This window comes from Hyposmocoma kahamanoa, unplaced genomic scaffold (assembly GCF_003589595.1).
Source record: "Hyposmocoma kahamanoa isolate Upper Pololo Valley unplaced genomic scaffold, ASM358959v1 116, whole genome shotgun sequence".
Lineage (NCBI taxonomy): Eukaryota > Metazoa > Arthropoda > Insecta > Lepidoptera > Cosmopterigidae > Hyposmocoma > Hyposmocoma kahamanoa.
Genome location: NW_020653391.1, coordinates 4,358,895 through 4,377,771, shown reverse-complemented (window position 1 = coordinate 4,377,771; position 18,877 = coordinate 4,358,895). Strand labels below are relative to the sequence as shown.

General features: G+C 35.5%; 1 protein-coding gene across 3 annotated transcripts in view; it reads left to right on the top strand.

The window, feature by feature from the left end:
• The first annotated feature begins 14,933 nt into the window (after positions 1-14,933).
• LOC113239857 (A disintegrin and metalloproteinase with thrombospondin motifs 16) overlaps positions 14,934-18,877 on the top strand; it is a 255,368-nt gene continuing 251,424 nt past the window's right edge. For all 3 annotated transcript variants that reach the window (XM_026477008.1, XM_026477006.1, XM_026477007.1), the window contains exon 1: positions 14,934-15,141. The gene's annotated coding sequence lies outside the window, so the exon portion shown is untranslated. The remainder of the gene's footprint in view (positions 15,142-18,877) is intronic.

Genomic DNA, 18,877 nt, shown 5'->3' with positions numbered 1-18,877 from the left:
AACGTGCAGGTGTTAGAGATGGGCCATCGTTTGAATCGCACCGCACAAACAGTCCTAGAACCATCTGAAAACCCCACCTGAACAAATTGTCCTTACTCCGACCAACCGGATTCCGAAGCCTGTTTACAGACTTCCAGATCGGCCATGGCAATTCGTGTCCAGAAAGAAGACTTTCAGAAGGCGGGACAAACGTCTATTGTAACTCTTTTGCACCAAATATTAAATAGGATAAGTGTAAAATGTCACAATGTCACGTGTTCGTGTGATAAAAGAACTTTTGATGTAAAATCACATGTGACTAGGTACAAAATGTTCTTAGGTTTTCGCGATTGTTACACATTTTTTTCAAACAAACCTTTTGGTTTGTTTGAAAAAACAAATGCACGCGATTTAAACCCGGAAAAATAGTTCCATTTCCTATGTACAAAATGATGGTACGTTTGAAAAAAAAAACAAATATGCGCTATTTAAAGTGGTTACAGACGGCGACTTTTGGCAGCGAAGTAAACGCGCGTTCGTGAAACGCGCTACATTTGCGGTGTATAGGATTGCATCGATGCAAACGCTTCAAACGTTTCAAATGCGTAGCAGTTGCGGAAAACTAAAAAGTCGATGTGTTGATGACTCAATGCTCGAATGGCTTGCACCCGCTTTGCTTGTCCCGGGTCCGATTCCCAGCCGGGTCAATGCAGACAAACTTTTCTATATTGCCTCGGGTCTGGGTGTTTGTGGTACCGTCGTTGTTAACGATTTCGATAACACAAATGCTCTAGTTAGTTACTTTGGGATCAGGGCGACGTATGTGATGTTATTTATTTACAGTAAGTTGCAATGTTAATAGGTACTATAAAAATTTGAAATTGTCATGTTCAACAAATTCATTCCAACAATTTTTTTCTAAAGCAACTTCACTCTTATTTATTTTTAAAACCCTCTACATGTTCAGAATGTTTTTTTGTTTCTTCAAACGTGACCTTTATGGTTAGGAAACTGTTTTCTTCAAATCTTCCTATTTCCTTCCTTTGATTGTCAATTTTACCATTTCCAATCGGTTGTATAGTAAAATAACATTAACGTTAAAAAAAGTCTTTAAGTTTTTATATCAAGTTCTTGAAAAAACTCTACCTATTTAAAATTGTTTAGATTATTGCCTTGCAGTCTAACTGAGTAAGGTGAAAGACAGTCAAATGACATTGAATTATTTCGATCCGGTTCTGTGTTGTCGTTGAACCATAGTTTCCACTAATCTGTGAAACTTTCATCACCATCATCATTATCATTTTAGCCGAAAGACGTCTACAGCTGGACATGGATCTCACGATTTAAATGGTTTTGCTGCCCTTGAATTACTTGGGGAGTTCGAAAGAAGTCTCCTACCTACATCTAGCGTATCCTGGGCAACCATCGGTGAGAATCTGTACAGCGATTTGAAAATCCTTTCACCATGATGGCAATACGGTGTATGTCGTCTGTATAACAAAAGTGAAAAAATATAGTTGCAGTAAAGCTATTTGTTAAGGAGTTCGCCCAGGGAAGTATCGCCACGACTTGAAGTGTAGTTTGCTTACCTATGAAATATAGATTATTTGAGTTTGAGTTTGAAACCTAAAATTATTTTTTAATAGCTAACTCTCACAATTAAATTATTGTATCTCCTGCCCCCGTAGCATGGATACTCATGACATTCGCGACCCGGGCGATAAAATTGGAATAAGCGCGCGCTATTGGCTGGCTCAATCAGATCTAATTTAGATTCGTCAACCGTGACCATGGGACCTGTAAAAATAAACATACGCGATTTAAATCCGGAAAAATAGTTTCATTTCCTATGTGTAACAATCGCGAAAACCTAAGAACTCAATAATTAATAACCTGTTTCTAATAAATAATTTCGCACTCTAATAAGGCTACATCTGCAAACTTAGAATTAATTAAATTAAAAGGACAGAGATTTGTAGATTCTACGAACAAACGTAATCGATAGCTAAATTTATTATTTGGAAGATTTACAGCAAATTTTAATCAGTAAATATATGTTACAGTACCGGCACGCTATGATGGCCGTTTGGACAGTTTAGGTCAAATCTCAATTCATTATCGAAAAAAATATAATCAAATGCCGAGTTGTGTCGTAAAATTATACATTTCATATGAATTCCACAAATTTTACTGCACGTCACCATTGACAATAATGTACAGCAATCAGCTCCTTCAACGTAGTTGTGAATTAATACGAAACTTGACGAGCGGACAAACGTCAAAAAGGTCATCGTAGTACTGTAAGTAACAGGTGATAATGCTAATTACACATCTCCACATCTCGTACCATATAATACAGTTATAAAACTTCTAAAATTACAAAAATTTAATTTCTATTATTTTTATGAGTTTCATGCGACTTCCTTTTCGAAGTTGTTTGTGACGCCAGATGGAGTGACGATCTACGAAAAGCTGACAAGCTGAGAACCGGGCGAAATGGCACACATTGGGAGAGGCCTGCGTTAGTGGTTTGCGATAGGCTGATGATGATGAGGAACAGCCAAAAGATTCTTGATTTAATTAAATTACAAAACACTGTAGAGTCGTACACACAATATCATTCAGTATACAAGAAAGGTATGCATGAAGCTAAATAGATTTGTTTACGCTCTCCGAAGACTAAGGCTCTGTCTCGCGAGAAGCTGCGTTGACGACTTATCACAGTTACGTTTCGTCCGTGCTCAGCTACGGTCTTGTACTAGGGGGCAACTCAGTAGTGTTAGAAAGAGCTTTTAAAATCCAAAAGAAGTGCATTCCAGCAATTTGCGGTGCGTGGTCCGATGACAGTTGCAATCCGCTGTTCACAAGGCTAAACATATTCCTTTGCCATCCATGTACATTAGGGATATATGCGTGTTTGTCAACCCTCATCCTCAATATTTTAAAACACTTGATGAAGTCATTCAAAGGCAAACTAGAGCAAAAGTTATGAATCTTTTATACCAACCTCGTTGCCATAAAGTAATTTATAAGAATAACTGCTTCAACATATGTATAATTATTTACAATAAATTACCAAACAAAATTAAATTGTTACAAGGACATACTTTTAAATTACAATTGACAAAATGGCTTTTGACACATTGCTTCTATAGTAATAAAGAATACTTAGAATTTACAAATTCATTACAATAATTTGAATCTATAGAGACTAAACATTAAATCCCATATATTTGCACATCTGCTTGCATGTTGAATACAATGTGCCTAATTTTACTTAAGACCCATGTAATTACTGCATTCTAGCAAATAAACGTATTCTATTCTATTATGACTACAAGAGCATTCCTTACACGTGAGTTCAGCACGCTATACTGAAAGTAATTTACGTGCGCATGCATGTTACTGGTAAAGTTCCACCTTTTGCGTGCCATTTGCCTACCTCGTAACTAACTGGGTCGAATATAAGATACCCGTTTTTAACACTGACTGACGTTTATAATTTTTGATATATTACACGTAACATAATATGTTAGCAAAAGCTATATGATCGAATAACTTACTTTAAAATGCTTATTAGCACTTGCAATAACCATCAGATTTAAATAAATAAGTTACCGGTTCGATTTCGGTATAATTAAAAGGCAACAAAATAGGCTACACCGTAAAATATTGAGGAGGTGGTTAAAAAAAACGAATAAGATGACAAAAAGAGCAAAGTGGATGACAGTTATTTCTAGCAGCAGTAAAGCTTGTTGTGAAAGAGTTCGTCCAAGGAAGTACTGCCACCTTACCTATTTCTGCGGCCAAGCAGTAATGTTAGCATTACTGCGTTGCGGTTTGGAAGGGTGTGCCGGTGAAATTACAGGCACATGGGACTTGTCAACTTATGTCTCCGGGTGACGGGCGCAGTGGCAGTGCTCCTCAGATCTAATCCCAAATAAACCTTTCGGACCTAATGGAAAAAAATCCGATAGTCGAAAACCTGACAACGGTGGCGTGTCCCGAATGCAGAATCCCATACAAAGTGTCATGTTTCTCAAAATTGAAACCGTATATCAATATTAGACTTTAGTTCACGTGTAATACATTAGATGACAGTACTTCTAATCTATATTTCACAATAAACCAGACAATAGTTTTATCACAATACCAAGATTGCTGCGTGTCACAGGCTTAAGAGTTAATTCGGTGGTAGTTACTAATCACGCCACACATCAGAAGTGAAGCATTTTAGAAGCTTCGAAATACGTTCGTATTGTTCGTCCATCACGCTCCTGCGGCTGGAAAGCGATTTGTTGACGATATTAGGACTTTTTGCGTGTAAATACGGAGACTTGGTGGATTTGGTCCAGGTTGATTTTTGAATTCGGTGTATACGATATTTCAAAAACTAAATTTTGTGGTTGTACATATGTAATATTTTTGTACTACGTGTTGTAACTACTAAAATATAATAACAATTGCTAGGTTTTACAAGTATTGTCGTTTTGTTGTCGAGTAATATCAAAAATATGTATATTTTCTTAATCCCGCGGCCTTGAATTCGGTGGATTTTATGCCATCAAATTCAGAAAAGCTTCCACTGATCGGAAAAACCTGCCATCGAAGCCATATTTTTTTTGAAAACCAAGAATTTTATATGTTTTTTCAGATAAACGTTTAGTTAATGCTGTTATTTTCACAATTTTATATTACTACTTGCTTCCCACTGGAAATGAATAAGGAATATCAAAACAGAAACAAAAAATTGGAAATCAAGAAGATGAAGGAACGTGCTAGAAAAGCAAAGATAAAAAGCGATCCGATTATATATGAAAGGTTTAAAGAAAAAGATAAACAGAGGTATGCGAAGAAAAAGCGGAAGAAAAGATTATATATTAAAGCTGCATGAATTACCTCGTCATGTAGAAAAAGTAATGAAAGACATTAATCGCGCAAGTTTCCAAAAAAATATTGCTTTTGTAGTTACAGATTAAGTTCAGTTATTTAAAAACTAACTTAATTACAATATTAAGTCAATTGTCTTCGTCAGGAAGACACAAATATAAATCAGCAACAGGCTTCGCGACATAAAAATTAATAATGCAGTTCGCCAGACAACTATTTTTATCCGACTTACTAAAAAGTTAATGTCCTTTTTTTCTTGCAATAAGTTGCTTTCCCGGTATCAGTCAGGTTTTCGTTCTGGCTATAGCACTGTGACTGCGCTGTTGAAGGTAACAGATGATATTCGCCTCGCAATGGACAATCGTCTTCTCACTTTGCTTATACTTCTGGACTTCAGCAGTGCCTTCAACTCTGTTGACCATGATGTATTGCTTGCTTCTCTTCAGTCTTTCAATGTTTCTCCTTCAGATCTCAGAGATCGCTTGCAGTGTGTTCGCTCTGATGAGGCTTCCTTTGATTGGTGTGAGTTAGTTGCGGGTGTCCCTCAGGGTGGTGTTCTTTCCCCTCTCCTCTTATCTATTTTCATTAACTCTGTCACTTCTGTGTTGTCCTCAAACTTCCATCTCTATGCTCTATGCGATTTGCAGCTCTATTGTAGTTTTAAAACTTCCGATGTCGTTGCAGCCGTTGAAGCGGTTGACGCTGATTTATTAAACATTGCTTATTGGGCTGAGTCTTTTGGCTTGTTGGTTAATCCCAAAAAGTCGCAGGCCATGATTGTGGGAAGTGAGCATATACGTGGCACTTTGGACATTGTTTCTGTCCCAGTTATACAGTATAATTCAACGCCTATTACCTATACTTCTGCTGCTACTAATCTGGGTCTGCTTGTGGATTGTAATTTAACTTGGACTTCACATATTAATGAAGTCAGTTGAAAAACCCATTTCTGCTTGCACTCACTTAAACGCCTCCGAAACTTTATGCCTTTAAAAACCAAGATCTGTTTAGCTCAGTCGCTTATATTACCGTTCTTAGACTATACAGATTCCTGCTATTTAGATGCTACTGAAGAACTGTTAAATAAGCTTGAATGGTTGCAAAATGTACGTATAAGGTTCATCTTTGGCCTTCGTAAATATAATCGAATCTCACACTATCGCAATCAGCTCAAGTGGCTTCCCATTCGTCTCCGCAAGAATTTGCATATCGTCTCACTTCTTTACAACATTCTACATAATCCTTTGTCTCCCAGGTATCTGAAAGAGCGTTTCAGCTTTCTCAGGTACCAGGATAATCCTTGTCGCTCTCTCGTTAGGTCCCAATTATCTTTTCCATCATTCAATTCCGGTTTTTATTTTCACTCCTTTACTGTTCATGCGGTCAGACTTTGGAACGCACTTCCCATTACTGTACATGCCTGTAAATCCTTAGCTATCTTTAAAATGATCGTCAAGGAGCACTATTTATCATCTGTTCCATCCATTTTATAGATATTATAATATGAAATATGTATTTATCTAAGTATTTATATGGTATAAATTGTATGGTCTATAGGAATTTAATATTTTTGCTGTTTTTTTATTATTAGTTTATTACACAAATTAATCTTGTTTTGTTATGCACGTAAACCCGTTATTGTAATTATTGTGACCTGTATTTTGGTCTGCAGGAAGAAATTTCTTGTAGAAATAAGCAGCACCTTTTCTTTGTGTTTTCCGTTTGACCAAATGTGATTTGTGTTTTCCTGTACAATAAATAATTAAATAAATATAAAGGAAAAGTGAAAAAGGACCGCTCTGAATCTTGGTTGGTTCAAACGTCCCCATAACACTGGCAACATTACCGCGCTGAATTGCTACGAAATTTGTTGCATCAAGTAAGATCCAGAGCGTGGATCACAGCCTCTATCTCTAAACCGACGACTCAACTCCTGAATGAATGTACTTTATTAATTTGACGTCAATAATGAATAAAGAAGCTTACACTTTATTAAAATAAAACTGATTTTCATCACGCTGATTTTATGCCAATCTTGTGCGTAGAAAAACCTCTCACACAACGGCGCTGCGGCGCAGCGCTTATGTGTAGAGTATTAGTCTAGATAATGTTAAATACGAAGCTTTTATTTGCGCATTATGCGTCTTTTAATTTGCAGTGCTCGACTATTCCTTATTTGACAGTAATTGTTTTGGACGGATTTTGGACGTAGAACGTGAGTAGACCGATATTCATTTCTATACAGTCCACTTCTCTTCTTGAAAGTGTCACAATGAACGAACCACCATATCAACCCTCTCGTATGCGGCGCGTACGGTCATATGGTTAGATTGCCACACAGGTACAGTTGGCATTTTAATTTATTTTCGGTTGCTACGTTACTTTAGTAGTATATATAAATAAGAACTTAACAGGTTTTGTTTTAAGAAATACTAGTTAAAAAACTAGTTTTCTTACTAATGACGTTTCAATATTCTTTGGATGTAGAGTCTCAAGCGCCATGAAGCTTGGCACTTTAGTCTTTGGACTGTTCTCACCGCAAAGTAGCATAGAGTTCAATTTAAATATCGCCTCCTTTGATATAACATGGCCACATCTGCAAAATGATGAAAAAATACTTTTTTAAATAGGAGAATAAATAGGCAAAATAGGCGCCTTGTCGTCGAGTTGCGGATACCAGCCCGTTGCACCAAGTACCAAGTACCATTGGAGGAGAGTCATGAAATTTCACATACACATACTTTGTTTGTGACGCGTGGATGCCATAAGTCCATATGGATGTGAACCCAGTGATCTACGGACTAATACTTTCTTCTCCATGTAAATTCCCTATTGCCTTTGATCCGTTAATTAACGCGTACACACTCATAACCCCGCACTAGGGAAACCCTGTATCGCGGGTGCCATGGACACACACACATAGACAACCACAAATTACACCAAAACTCATGAGATTATTAAATGTTGGCCACACAAATACTTCTCCCGACTCAGGAATCGAACCCGGGACCTCTGTGTAGCAGCCCAGTATGGTAACCGTTCGGCCACGGAGGTAGCAATTGTTTTCTATCATTAACAGGGATCGGAATGGGTAGAGTCGAAACAATCGTTTCGTTTCTTTCTTTTTCTTTCTTTATTTTACAAGGAACCTTACTGCTACTAAAACTTTGTAGATTCAGACCTTCAGTATGATATTTTACGATTATTTGCCTCTGTATAACTTTGAAACAATATGATTTATAAGGTAACGGATGAACCACGCCTCGATAATGGTTTCAAGATCGTGTCTACTGAATCTCATTAACTTTAATCAGTTAGATATTAAAAATAAGATCAAACTTCCTTTGTACAATGAGCGTGCCTAGTATAGTAACCTTCAATTATTTAATCAAGTATTCATTTGATTATTCTTTATTATTACTTCCACGGCTGTAGTTTGTGCAAGTATATAATAATAAATTGTAACACGTCAATTACTTGGTCTCAAATTTGACGTAGTTAAACAAAAAGGATCCAATGCACATCCATTCACTATCGAGCAGTTTTCGTTATGCCGCCACGAAATGTTGGAATAATATTCCACCACCTTTTAGAAATTGTCACACTGTAAAATCTTTTAAATTTAGATATAAACAGTATCTTTTGAATCAACAGAAATTAACTTAGCCTGTGCTGTGTTGTATAGATGCTATATTGGCATTTACTAAGTGGGTTCCTATAATTTACTCTATTAATTACATTATCCTGCAATACCAATGAACATTTAATTTAATATTTTTACCATTAACTGTTAAGTATTTTATTACATCATATTGAGTTCGTACTTGTCACCATATATTATATGGTTCGGCGTGTCGTTGCAGCGCGTACTGGTACTTCCTAACTGGCCGGTGTCTCCGGAAGACCAGCGTTGGGGTGTTGCAATATGCCTCGACTAATGCTGAGTAGACGTCGGTTTAGCGTTATACTTATATCTAGGCTTAAGAATGTAAAATTTGTAAATTGTAATATGGCATAATTATGACGCTAATAAACAATTTTTCTTTCTTCTTTCTTTCTTTCTAGATATGGCAGTTTGAAGTTTAAAAGTGTTTCTCACTCTTGTTTTATTTTCAAAACTTATAATGTCATGTAACTCCAGACATATTTACGTTTATATGTTGGATTTTTTTGCTGATCTAAGAGGTTAGCTTTAGGAACCGTTTGGTACGTATAACTCATTATTTGATAATTTTGTGGATTGGATCCTTATGCTTAACTACGTCCAATTGGGGAATTCACTCAGTATCACTATCCAGAACACTCAGGCAAGAAGCAATTTAGGTAATTCATTTTCCAAATTACTCCTAGTGGGAATCAGTCTCGGGACCTCTGCATTGTAAACAGTGTAAACCACTAAGGACATCAAATACGGTCATATGTATTGTATAAATCGTACGAGTAATAACAAAACTTCATGTGACCATACGTCAAAAGTTATTTTGTAAAGAAAAGATATAATAATTAATAATAATAATATAGATAACATGAAACAAATTATGTATATGTGATATTTTAAAACTGTCCTATTTTTTAAAATATCACATATAAAATGTTATCAATATATTTCGATCGTAGAATCTTTTAGGGATGCACATCATGATTTGATTTTTTGGAAGATCGATTCAAATGTACGCGATTTAGCGATTTTTTTGTGTCGATTCATTTCATTGAGATTTTTAAGTAAATCAATTCTACATTAAGGCGAATCGAATCGTCTAGATCGTTTTCATATGTCTCTTTCTGAACCACTATTGAATCGTAAAGCTAATCTTATTTTGTACTGGCCTGCCAGTAATGCAGTTTAGCAATATCTAAGTACAATTAAGTCTACAATATTTGGCGGCGATTGTTGCTACTTCTGTGCCATCTAAACGTCTTTGCTCAATGGCTAATACCACTCTAAATAAAAGTCGTAATCGATTGAAACTACAAAGGCTGTCAATTTCTTTTTATCGAAATTAATTTTGAAGCTATTTAACATACGATCCGATCTGAGGATCAATTGAGAAGCATATGATCCATTACGTTCCAAAAAATCGATTTAAAGTTAAAAATCGTGCACTTCTAGAACCTTTTAACCTGAAAAGTTGTAATTTTCCAGATGGGGCCTTATTACACCGAGTTCGCCTTCTTCTCCGTCGCCTGCAAGGGTTGCTACTTGGGCCCAATAAGGGTTGGGAACTGCACACGTATTTAGGGCTGCGAATTTTCGACATATAGGTTTCATCACGATGTTTGCCTTCAAATTTTTTATAATATCAAGTGACGGGCAGAACAAGTCGTGCGCCTGATGGTAAGCTACACGCCTGTCCATAACAGTTGCAGTGCCACTCAGAACTTTAAATTGCAAAGATCTGAGGGGCACTACCACTGCGCCCGTGACCCTGCGACATAAGTTGACAAGTCCCATGTGCCTGTAATTTCACCAGCACCCTTACTCTTCAAAACTGGAACACAGTAATGCTGACATAACTGCTTGACGGCAGAAATAGGTAAGGTGGCAGTACTTCTCTGGACGACCTCTTTCACAAGGAGCTCTACTGCTTACAAAATTAACCATTAGTGCGAGGTACTACTGTTATTAAACATTAAGTAGCAGTACAGTTCCTGTGAAAGGGTTCGTCCAGGTTAGTACTGCTGTCTTACCTATTTCTGCCGCCAAGCGATAATGTGAGCATTAGTTTGTTTCGGTTTTGATTGGTGAGTAAGGTTGCTGGTGAAATTACAGGCACATGGGACTTGTCAACTTACGTTTCAAGGTGACTGGCACAGTGGCAGTGCCCCTTAAATCTTTGCGATTTAACGCCTTGAGTGGCACTGCAAATGTTATGGATAGGTTTTATTCAACAAAGTATGTTAGATATCTTCAGTCTCCCCTTGACACAGTGCAGTTAGAACTATTCAATTGATCGGTTCCGAAGCATTCAGGAACTCGAATATTATACACGAATTTATATATTATGAGTTTTATACAAGAGCGTTGTACACGAATGTTATACACGAATATTATACACGAATGTTATACACGAGTGTCGTAGTATGGTATGGTGTAACGGGCTGGTGGTAAATCGACGTTCAGACGTCTATTTTGCGTGTGGTGTAATACACGAATGTTATACACTAAAGATGCCGCGGAGGTGAGTTATGACGACTTCTGCAGGTGCGGTCGTGGATGCGTATGCTTTCACCTTCAAAACTGCAGATGTGGATGCGGTAGTGTGAAAAAATTTTTTTTTTTCACACATCCGACAAAAAAATTTTTATCCACATTTGCAGTTCAAGCCTGGTGATAATGAAATTATAATTAATTTAAAAATATATAATAGTTTACATAATTCTGCTAGAAAAGACATAGATGCAATATTACATTTATTAATATTTAAAGTTTATGACGATCAAATTACACTTCATAAATAATAATTTTGCAGCTTTTGCGGTACTTAGTCTATTTTTAAGTGGTATCCTAACCTAACGCGCGCTGCTAAAAAGCTGTTCACTTTGGGCTACCTTGAGTGAAAAAGTTTCAAATAACACTTTTTAAAGGTGACGGCATCGTTTATACTTAAACTTACTTACGAAAATCAAATTAAATTCAAACAAAAATGTTCCCAACTACCACGCGCATAACTAAAGCCAACGTAAACGTAATTATTTATTTATTTGTTTAGAAAACAAACAGGTCGTTGCCTTACCACGCGCCATCGAATCCTCGATCCTTGATTGCCTAATTAGCACTGGTATTTGGCAAGCACATTGCGTAACGCCCTTTCCTGATGATCTTGTCGTGATCTGCAAAAACTTTGCATGGATTTATGTGGATGTCGGATGCGGGTGCAGATGTTTAAAAACATATGATGATTCGCGTTTGCGGAGGTAGATGCAGACGTCTATGGCATCCCTATTATACACCAATGCCATACACAAATATTATAATACGAGTGTTATACAAGAGTGTCATACACCAACAATAATTCTATAAAATAAAACTGTGACGTATTAGTTTAAACATAACTTGCGGAAATATTTACTCAATGGAATGTGTTTTTTTTAAATTAACATTATAATAACAACGCAACCCATTCATAGCCCTGCACTAGCGAAACCCTGTATCGCGGGTGTCATGGAGACACACATAGACAACCACAAATTACAGCCAAACTCACGAGATAAGTAAATGTAGGCTATACAAATACTTCTCTCGGCACGGGAATCGACCCCGGGACCTATGCGTGGCAGTCGAGTTTGGTAACCGTTCGACCACGGAGACAGTTAAACCAAAAATGTAAAACCAATGTCATATACTACATGTGTATCTACAGTTTATTATTCATTTATTTAATATGGTATTTACAGTACAGGTAGCGCTAATAGAATTTAATATGTTATGTCTTCTTTATTCCTAAGATTTATTACGTCGACTAGCAAGTTGTCCTTAATTAAATAAAAGGCATAATGAGAGGTACACGTCATGTAATAGCATTTGACGATGTGACCTCCTACATCGTCATCCGACCTTTTAATCACACTTTTCTTTGGTTCCTGACCACCTACTTTCAAATTACGAATCCTTCTCTAATTCTTTTTCTTCGCTATTCTTATTTTGCTCCGTTCCATCGTCACTCTATACAAAAATTCTAAGCGAGCGCACGTGCTCAACTCCCATCAAAATTTTCTAACCGACAAGACGTGCTAACTCTCATCATGTATCACTCCTTACTGAATTACAAATAAAATACATCTCATATTTATGTGGAACAGTTCCAAATGTCGAAGCTACCGTATAAGTCAAGAAATGACAAACCTCTACAAGGACACCAACAGGGCTCTCAAGGCTACAGGACATGCTGGGGCGGCGCCAGCAAAGCCGGCCACAAGCAGTGCAGCTCCTTGTGAAAAGGTTCGTCCAGTGAAATACTGCTACCATTTTTGCCGCCTATCTACAGATACAGATCGAGAGACAGATGTGGCATGTCATGCTCGATAATTAAGTGTCGAGTTTGGTTTGATGTGCCTTGACTATTATTACACAAGTTATGCAATGTAAAAAACAAAACATTAAAACTACACAGTTCACTGAACAGCAACTATGAAAATAAAATACGACAAAATACGTAAAAGTTACAAATTGTAATTAAATTTCAAGCTATACCACAAATAATAAAAATAATTCTCAAATTCTGCAGAAAACTCTATTAATTTATATTTAAAAGTATATAATATCAAATTCGTAACAAATATTGTAGTAACTATTATTTATTAGTGAGATACTAAACAATCGAGAGCTACGCATTGATCATGTATGAACGCCAAGGGATTTTTTTATGGTACTACGTGAAGGGAGGTCGTGGGCATGATGTTAAGCTCGTTCATAGCAGTTGCTGTGCCACTCAGAGCTTTAAATTGTAAAGATCTGAAGGACACTGCCACTATGCCTGTCACCCTGAGACGTAAGTTGACATGGGGATTTGTGGAAAAATCTTAAGATGGTGCAGTGGTTCGCTTTATGGGGGCTTGATAAGTTGGTTCGGGTTTTTTTTATGGTATCAAGTGATGGAACGAACAAGTCGTGCGCCTGGTGGTAAGTGACAGTCTTGTACATAGGAGTCGCAGTGCCACTGAAAGCTTTAAATCGCAAAAATCTGAGGAGCACTCCCATTGCGCTCGTCACTTTGAGACGTATGTTGACAAATTATACGAGCCTAGAATTTCACCAGCACCTTTACCCTTAAAAACCGGAACACTGTAATACTCACATTACTGCTTGGCGGCAGAAATAGGCAAGGTGGCAGTACTTCCCTGGACGAACTTTTTCACAAGGCGCTCTAATGCCATTAAAATATATTGCAAAAAAAATGTTTCCTATACTAAATTATTATATAACGTCGTATTAGAGTGAATATCTCGTACGTGACTTCTGTGTAATCTTTTATGACTAAAGATAAAAATATTGTGAATGTCAGTATTTTAATTAGTTAAATTATACCTCTTCTAATATATTACTTTAATAATATATTTAAGCAAGACGTTTATAAGTTTGGTTTCAACAGATATCGGTAAGAAACGGCTACGTAAGAATGCATCACTAAGGTTCTCACTTTAAGGCGATGAATTAAGTACACTATTCAATTTATTTTTAGTATAAAAAAAATAAATGTCAAAATTAAATGATAGAAAAATTTTTAAATTTAGTATACCGTTGATGTCTTTTGTATAGCAAAAGCGTGCCCCTTTCACTGATGAAATTGTTTTTTATTTTCATTTGCAGTAATTGCACTGTTTATGTTCCACTGCAGAGCACGGGTATTCTGCAAGGAAATGTTAGTGCAAAGTCCATCTGCTTGGTGGACTTTGGCATAATGCAGGTCGAAGAGTCAGACAAAGAATTTTTTGAATAATTTTCTGCGTACGACTTTCTTTTTTTCATAATCATTATTCCCCTGCTGAGCACAAGTCTGTCTTCAGGAAAAAGTTTAGGCAATGGTCTGTGGTACTGATACAGCGCGGATTGAAGATTTAGCAAGTTTTCCAAGACTTGTGAGCTTTCTTCGACGTCCAAGTTTCATTATGATCTTTTCGTTCACCGTTAGCGAGAATAATTGCTAGTAAACATTCACAAATAAACGTTATTAAGAAATTGAAGTCATTGGTACATGCCACCATAGATTTAAACTATGCCACCGCCTCTTATTTGTAAAAGCAAATAATTAAATAATAATCGAATGCATTCAAATGAAAGAAACTACGTGTCGGAGAAGACTTAGAAAAGTCTTAGAAGACATTAGAATCATCATCTTGATGATGACACAAAACATTCCAAATAAAATAAGGTCCTAAGAACTCGATAAAACAAGGCTTGAAATTCTCTTCCTGGATAACATCTGAGTCCTATGCGATGTAGATGGTTAAACACTGCACCCTGTATTAAAAAAATAAATAAAATTTTCAAAAAAAGAACTCTACGCCCCACTCTTGAAAAGCGAAGGTCTTAATTACTGGTGGGGCAATCTCACGCGCCAGTCGCTCGCTTGCCGCCGCTAGCGTCGCATGCGCCGCGCGGCAAAAGTTTTCTAAAACGAAAAATTGTGTCGTGAACTCGCGCTGCGAATTTCTTGATAAGATAATTTAAAAAATAACTGTGTTTCATCTTCCCAATGGATTATGTGCATGGCTAGACAGTGTTACAGTGTTTTTTATTGCCCCGGCCCTCCTTCCGTACACTAAAATTTACACGTAAGTAAAGTTTTTGTTAAAATGAATTGTGTAACAGTTTTTATGCAATGGTTTTCGCGAAATATGCCTTTTGAAACTGAAAGTTACGAAAGCTTGTCTGTTTGGTTTTTGGAACCTTTTAGTGAATAAATTGAATTCGATCTGCTTTGTAGCTAATTAGAAATTTCCTACTTTAAATGAAAACGTAATAAAATCCAAAAGTCTAATAAAATTAAAGAGTCTGGCAGAATCTAGTAATTAGACGGAATCAAAGAAAATTATAGAATTAAAGAATGTATAGTATTAAAAAATGGAACAAAGTTAAAGAATCTAATAGAATAAAAAAAAATTATACAATCAAAGAAAGTAATAGAATGAAATAATAAAAAATCAAACAAAAATTCTTGTACAATAAAAAACAATAAAATCAAATAAGCTAATAGAATTAAAAAATTAAGAAGAGTTAAAGAATGTATGAAAATGTGACCGAAGGACCTTTACCTTTGGAATTGAATTGACATAAAAATCAAGATTTTCAAACTATATACTCCAAGAGATAATGAAAAAAAAAAAATCTTCTCTATATAGATTTGAGGAGAATTTGAGAGAATTTCGACTTCCTATCAACGGTAGATTAGATAATTCTAACTATAGTTTATTTTGCACATAGTTTATGGTTTATTATAATAATGACAGGAGTCTCCTGAATTTTCTTTTAAGCATAGCAATGCATACGATAGAATACTTCATTCTTTTGTAGTTTATTTGTAAACAGTTTGCAATATAACTACAGATTGTTGTATATCATTATGTTGTCCAGTTATTTTGGTATACATATTTTTTAGGTCATGCAGCGTCAAAGGTTAGTAGAGTGTTAGAAATGCAGCGAGCAGAAGTAGTAGATAGGCATCATGTTTAATTTGACATTCGGTGAGGGAAAGCACCGTGATGAAACTTGCACGTCGAAGAAGGATCACAAGACCTGGTAAACGTGTGAAGTCCTCAAAGCGCACTATGCGCCAAAATCCTCGTTTGGTAGGAGAACCGTGTCCGGCAGTGAGGCGTAAACATGCTAGAAAACAAACTACTGTCAAAATGATTAGATATATCGAATACGTTGTTCGTCAAGTTTTTAGATTACGTCATAACTGGTTTTTGTTTGAGTTAGTTTAACCGATGAAAATGAGGTTATATTAAAATTAGATGCTTGTATTGGAATATTAATGGATTAACCGATTAACCAAATTTTTTAAGTTTGGTTATTTAAATTTTGAGAAAGAATCGGTAACTACCGAGTTCTTAAGTTTTCGCAATTGTTACACATGGGACATGAAACTATTTTCCGGATTTAAATCGCGTATATTTCTGTTTTCAAACAAACTGACGTTTTCAAACAAACCGACGGGCCAAGGGTTTCGACTCCAAAGGCTGTAAATATTTAATTTGTGTCGTAAGAGAAATATAAAACATTGCAGAGATTCGTAAGTAGTGCGAATAATAAATGTACAAAAAAAACGGTTGGTGAGAATTAATGATAATTAATTACACGAGGTATTGATAAGTCCGTGACTTTGTGAAGATTTTTTTTAAATTATGGTTCATTTTTCTACATAATTTCCTTTTGACACTGCACACCTTGTCCAGCGCTATGTAAATCGGTAAAAAAATCTGATAAAACAGGTCTGATTGGGTCAAATATGGTTAATACGGAGGTTGTGGCAATTAATTCGACAAGTTTTGATGTTCTGATTGCAGATGAGAAACGGAATACGCGAAATTTCGTTTTTTTTTATAATATCAAGTGACAGAACGAACAAGTCGTGCGCCTGGTGGTAAGCTACAAGCTGTTCATAACAGTTGCAGTGCTCCACAGAGCTTCAAATCGCAAAGATCTGAGGGGCACTGCCACTGCGCCCGTCACCCTGAGACATAAGTTGACAAGTCTCATGTGCCTGTAATTTCACCAGCTGAATTCTCTATCTTCAAAAAATATGTCGACTCATCTAAATGTTTATTTCCACTAACTTTTTTCATTGCTAATTTTTAAAAAGTAACGTCAGTTGCTCATTACGGAGTTCTAAATTAAGAAATAAAAATCGAGAAAAAAGTTTTATTTCACCTTAAAATCACTTAACAGTAATTAATTATTAAAATAGAGACTACTATATATGCGATTTTTGATTCAAAAAATTAATGTGTACCTATTGCAACGATGTAAAAATCAATAAACTCTATCCCTGAAAATCATAATATCAACGATACAAAGCAACAAACAGATTTTATTGAAACACTAATTTTACAGGAAAAAAAATTAAAAGAATAAAAACTTCAATAAATCTACACCTGATGGATTTATTTCGAAAAAATGTATGACGAATACTATGGAAATAAATTTACCTGTATTTATACGTCATAAATGAAATTTTAAATTCTTGGATATAAATATAAAGTTGTGCGTAATGTATATAACTATATTTAAAAACTTTTTAGTTACACTAAAATTGATTATTTGTCAAAAAGATAAATAGTAGGTTAATGGAACTATCTCCTCTCAAGCCGAAGCCGTGGGTTCGAATCTGGGCTTCTACCTATGAGTTTTTCAGATTTAATGCGAAATTGAACTTGAAATTCTCCATGAGCTTTACCTTGAAGGGAAATATCGTGATGATGTTCACGTCGAAGAAGGTTCACAACCCTCGGAAAACGTGTAAAGTAATAGATAGCCTATAAGATAATAAAATATTATAGTCCGTAAAAAATGCGTAAAATTTTTTACAGCGATATTTTTATAATGTTGCTAAAGCATACTTAAATTATTACACACACAGGGATGCTTTGGATGTCTTTGAGACATAAGTTTAAAGGGATTAACATTCTTACACAAACATCACAGTACATTTATAAAAATGTTATTTATGTAAATAAAAATATTATTTTTTTTATGAAAAATAGAGACAGTCATAACATTAATACGACGAATAAAAATAAACTAGCTGGTCTTGACACTCGTCTTCATAAAGTCTCAAATTCATTTAAGGGGCAAATGTATACGCTACTATAATAAGATTCGATTGATACTCAACATTTGCCATTATGTATACAGCTTCTTACGAGTTTTAAAACTTTTGTGAAACAAAAACGTTATACTAAAGGTTATTATACAACTTCTGCGTACCTGGATGAGAAAAATCCGTGGTATTGAATGACCCGTTTAGCTCTTTCAGGTATTTTGGATCTAAGATGTTTAAATTAAATATTGTAATGATAAATGTATTCAAATGTATATTTAAAAAGAGCAACCCCTAGAGTTTCTTGCTCATTCTTCTCAGGGGAATCTGAGAGTTTAATCAGTATGACCATTTCAAGTGTAATTTGCTTACCTATGAAATAAAGATTATTTTGACTTTGACTTTGCTTGGGATATTCGACATTTATGATTTTACTACAAATTTTTCTTTATAGGCAATCATTATCATATACAAGATATTATTCTTACTCTGTTTTGAGTTGTTTTTTTACTTTATGTAATATCTCTTTATATACAATAGTTAGTATTTGTATTGTATTTTAGTATGCTCCTAGTACGGACAAAAGTACGTCGTGAACTTCATATTTAAAATCCAAAGTCTAATGACCTTGTTATCGAAGATCAAGGGCAAGGAATTTTAGTTGTATAACTCTATTAGGTTAAATGTAGAGTTTAACATACAGGTTCAATTAAACTTCAGTTAATAATATTTATTCACCATAACAAATA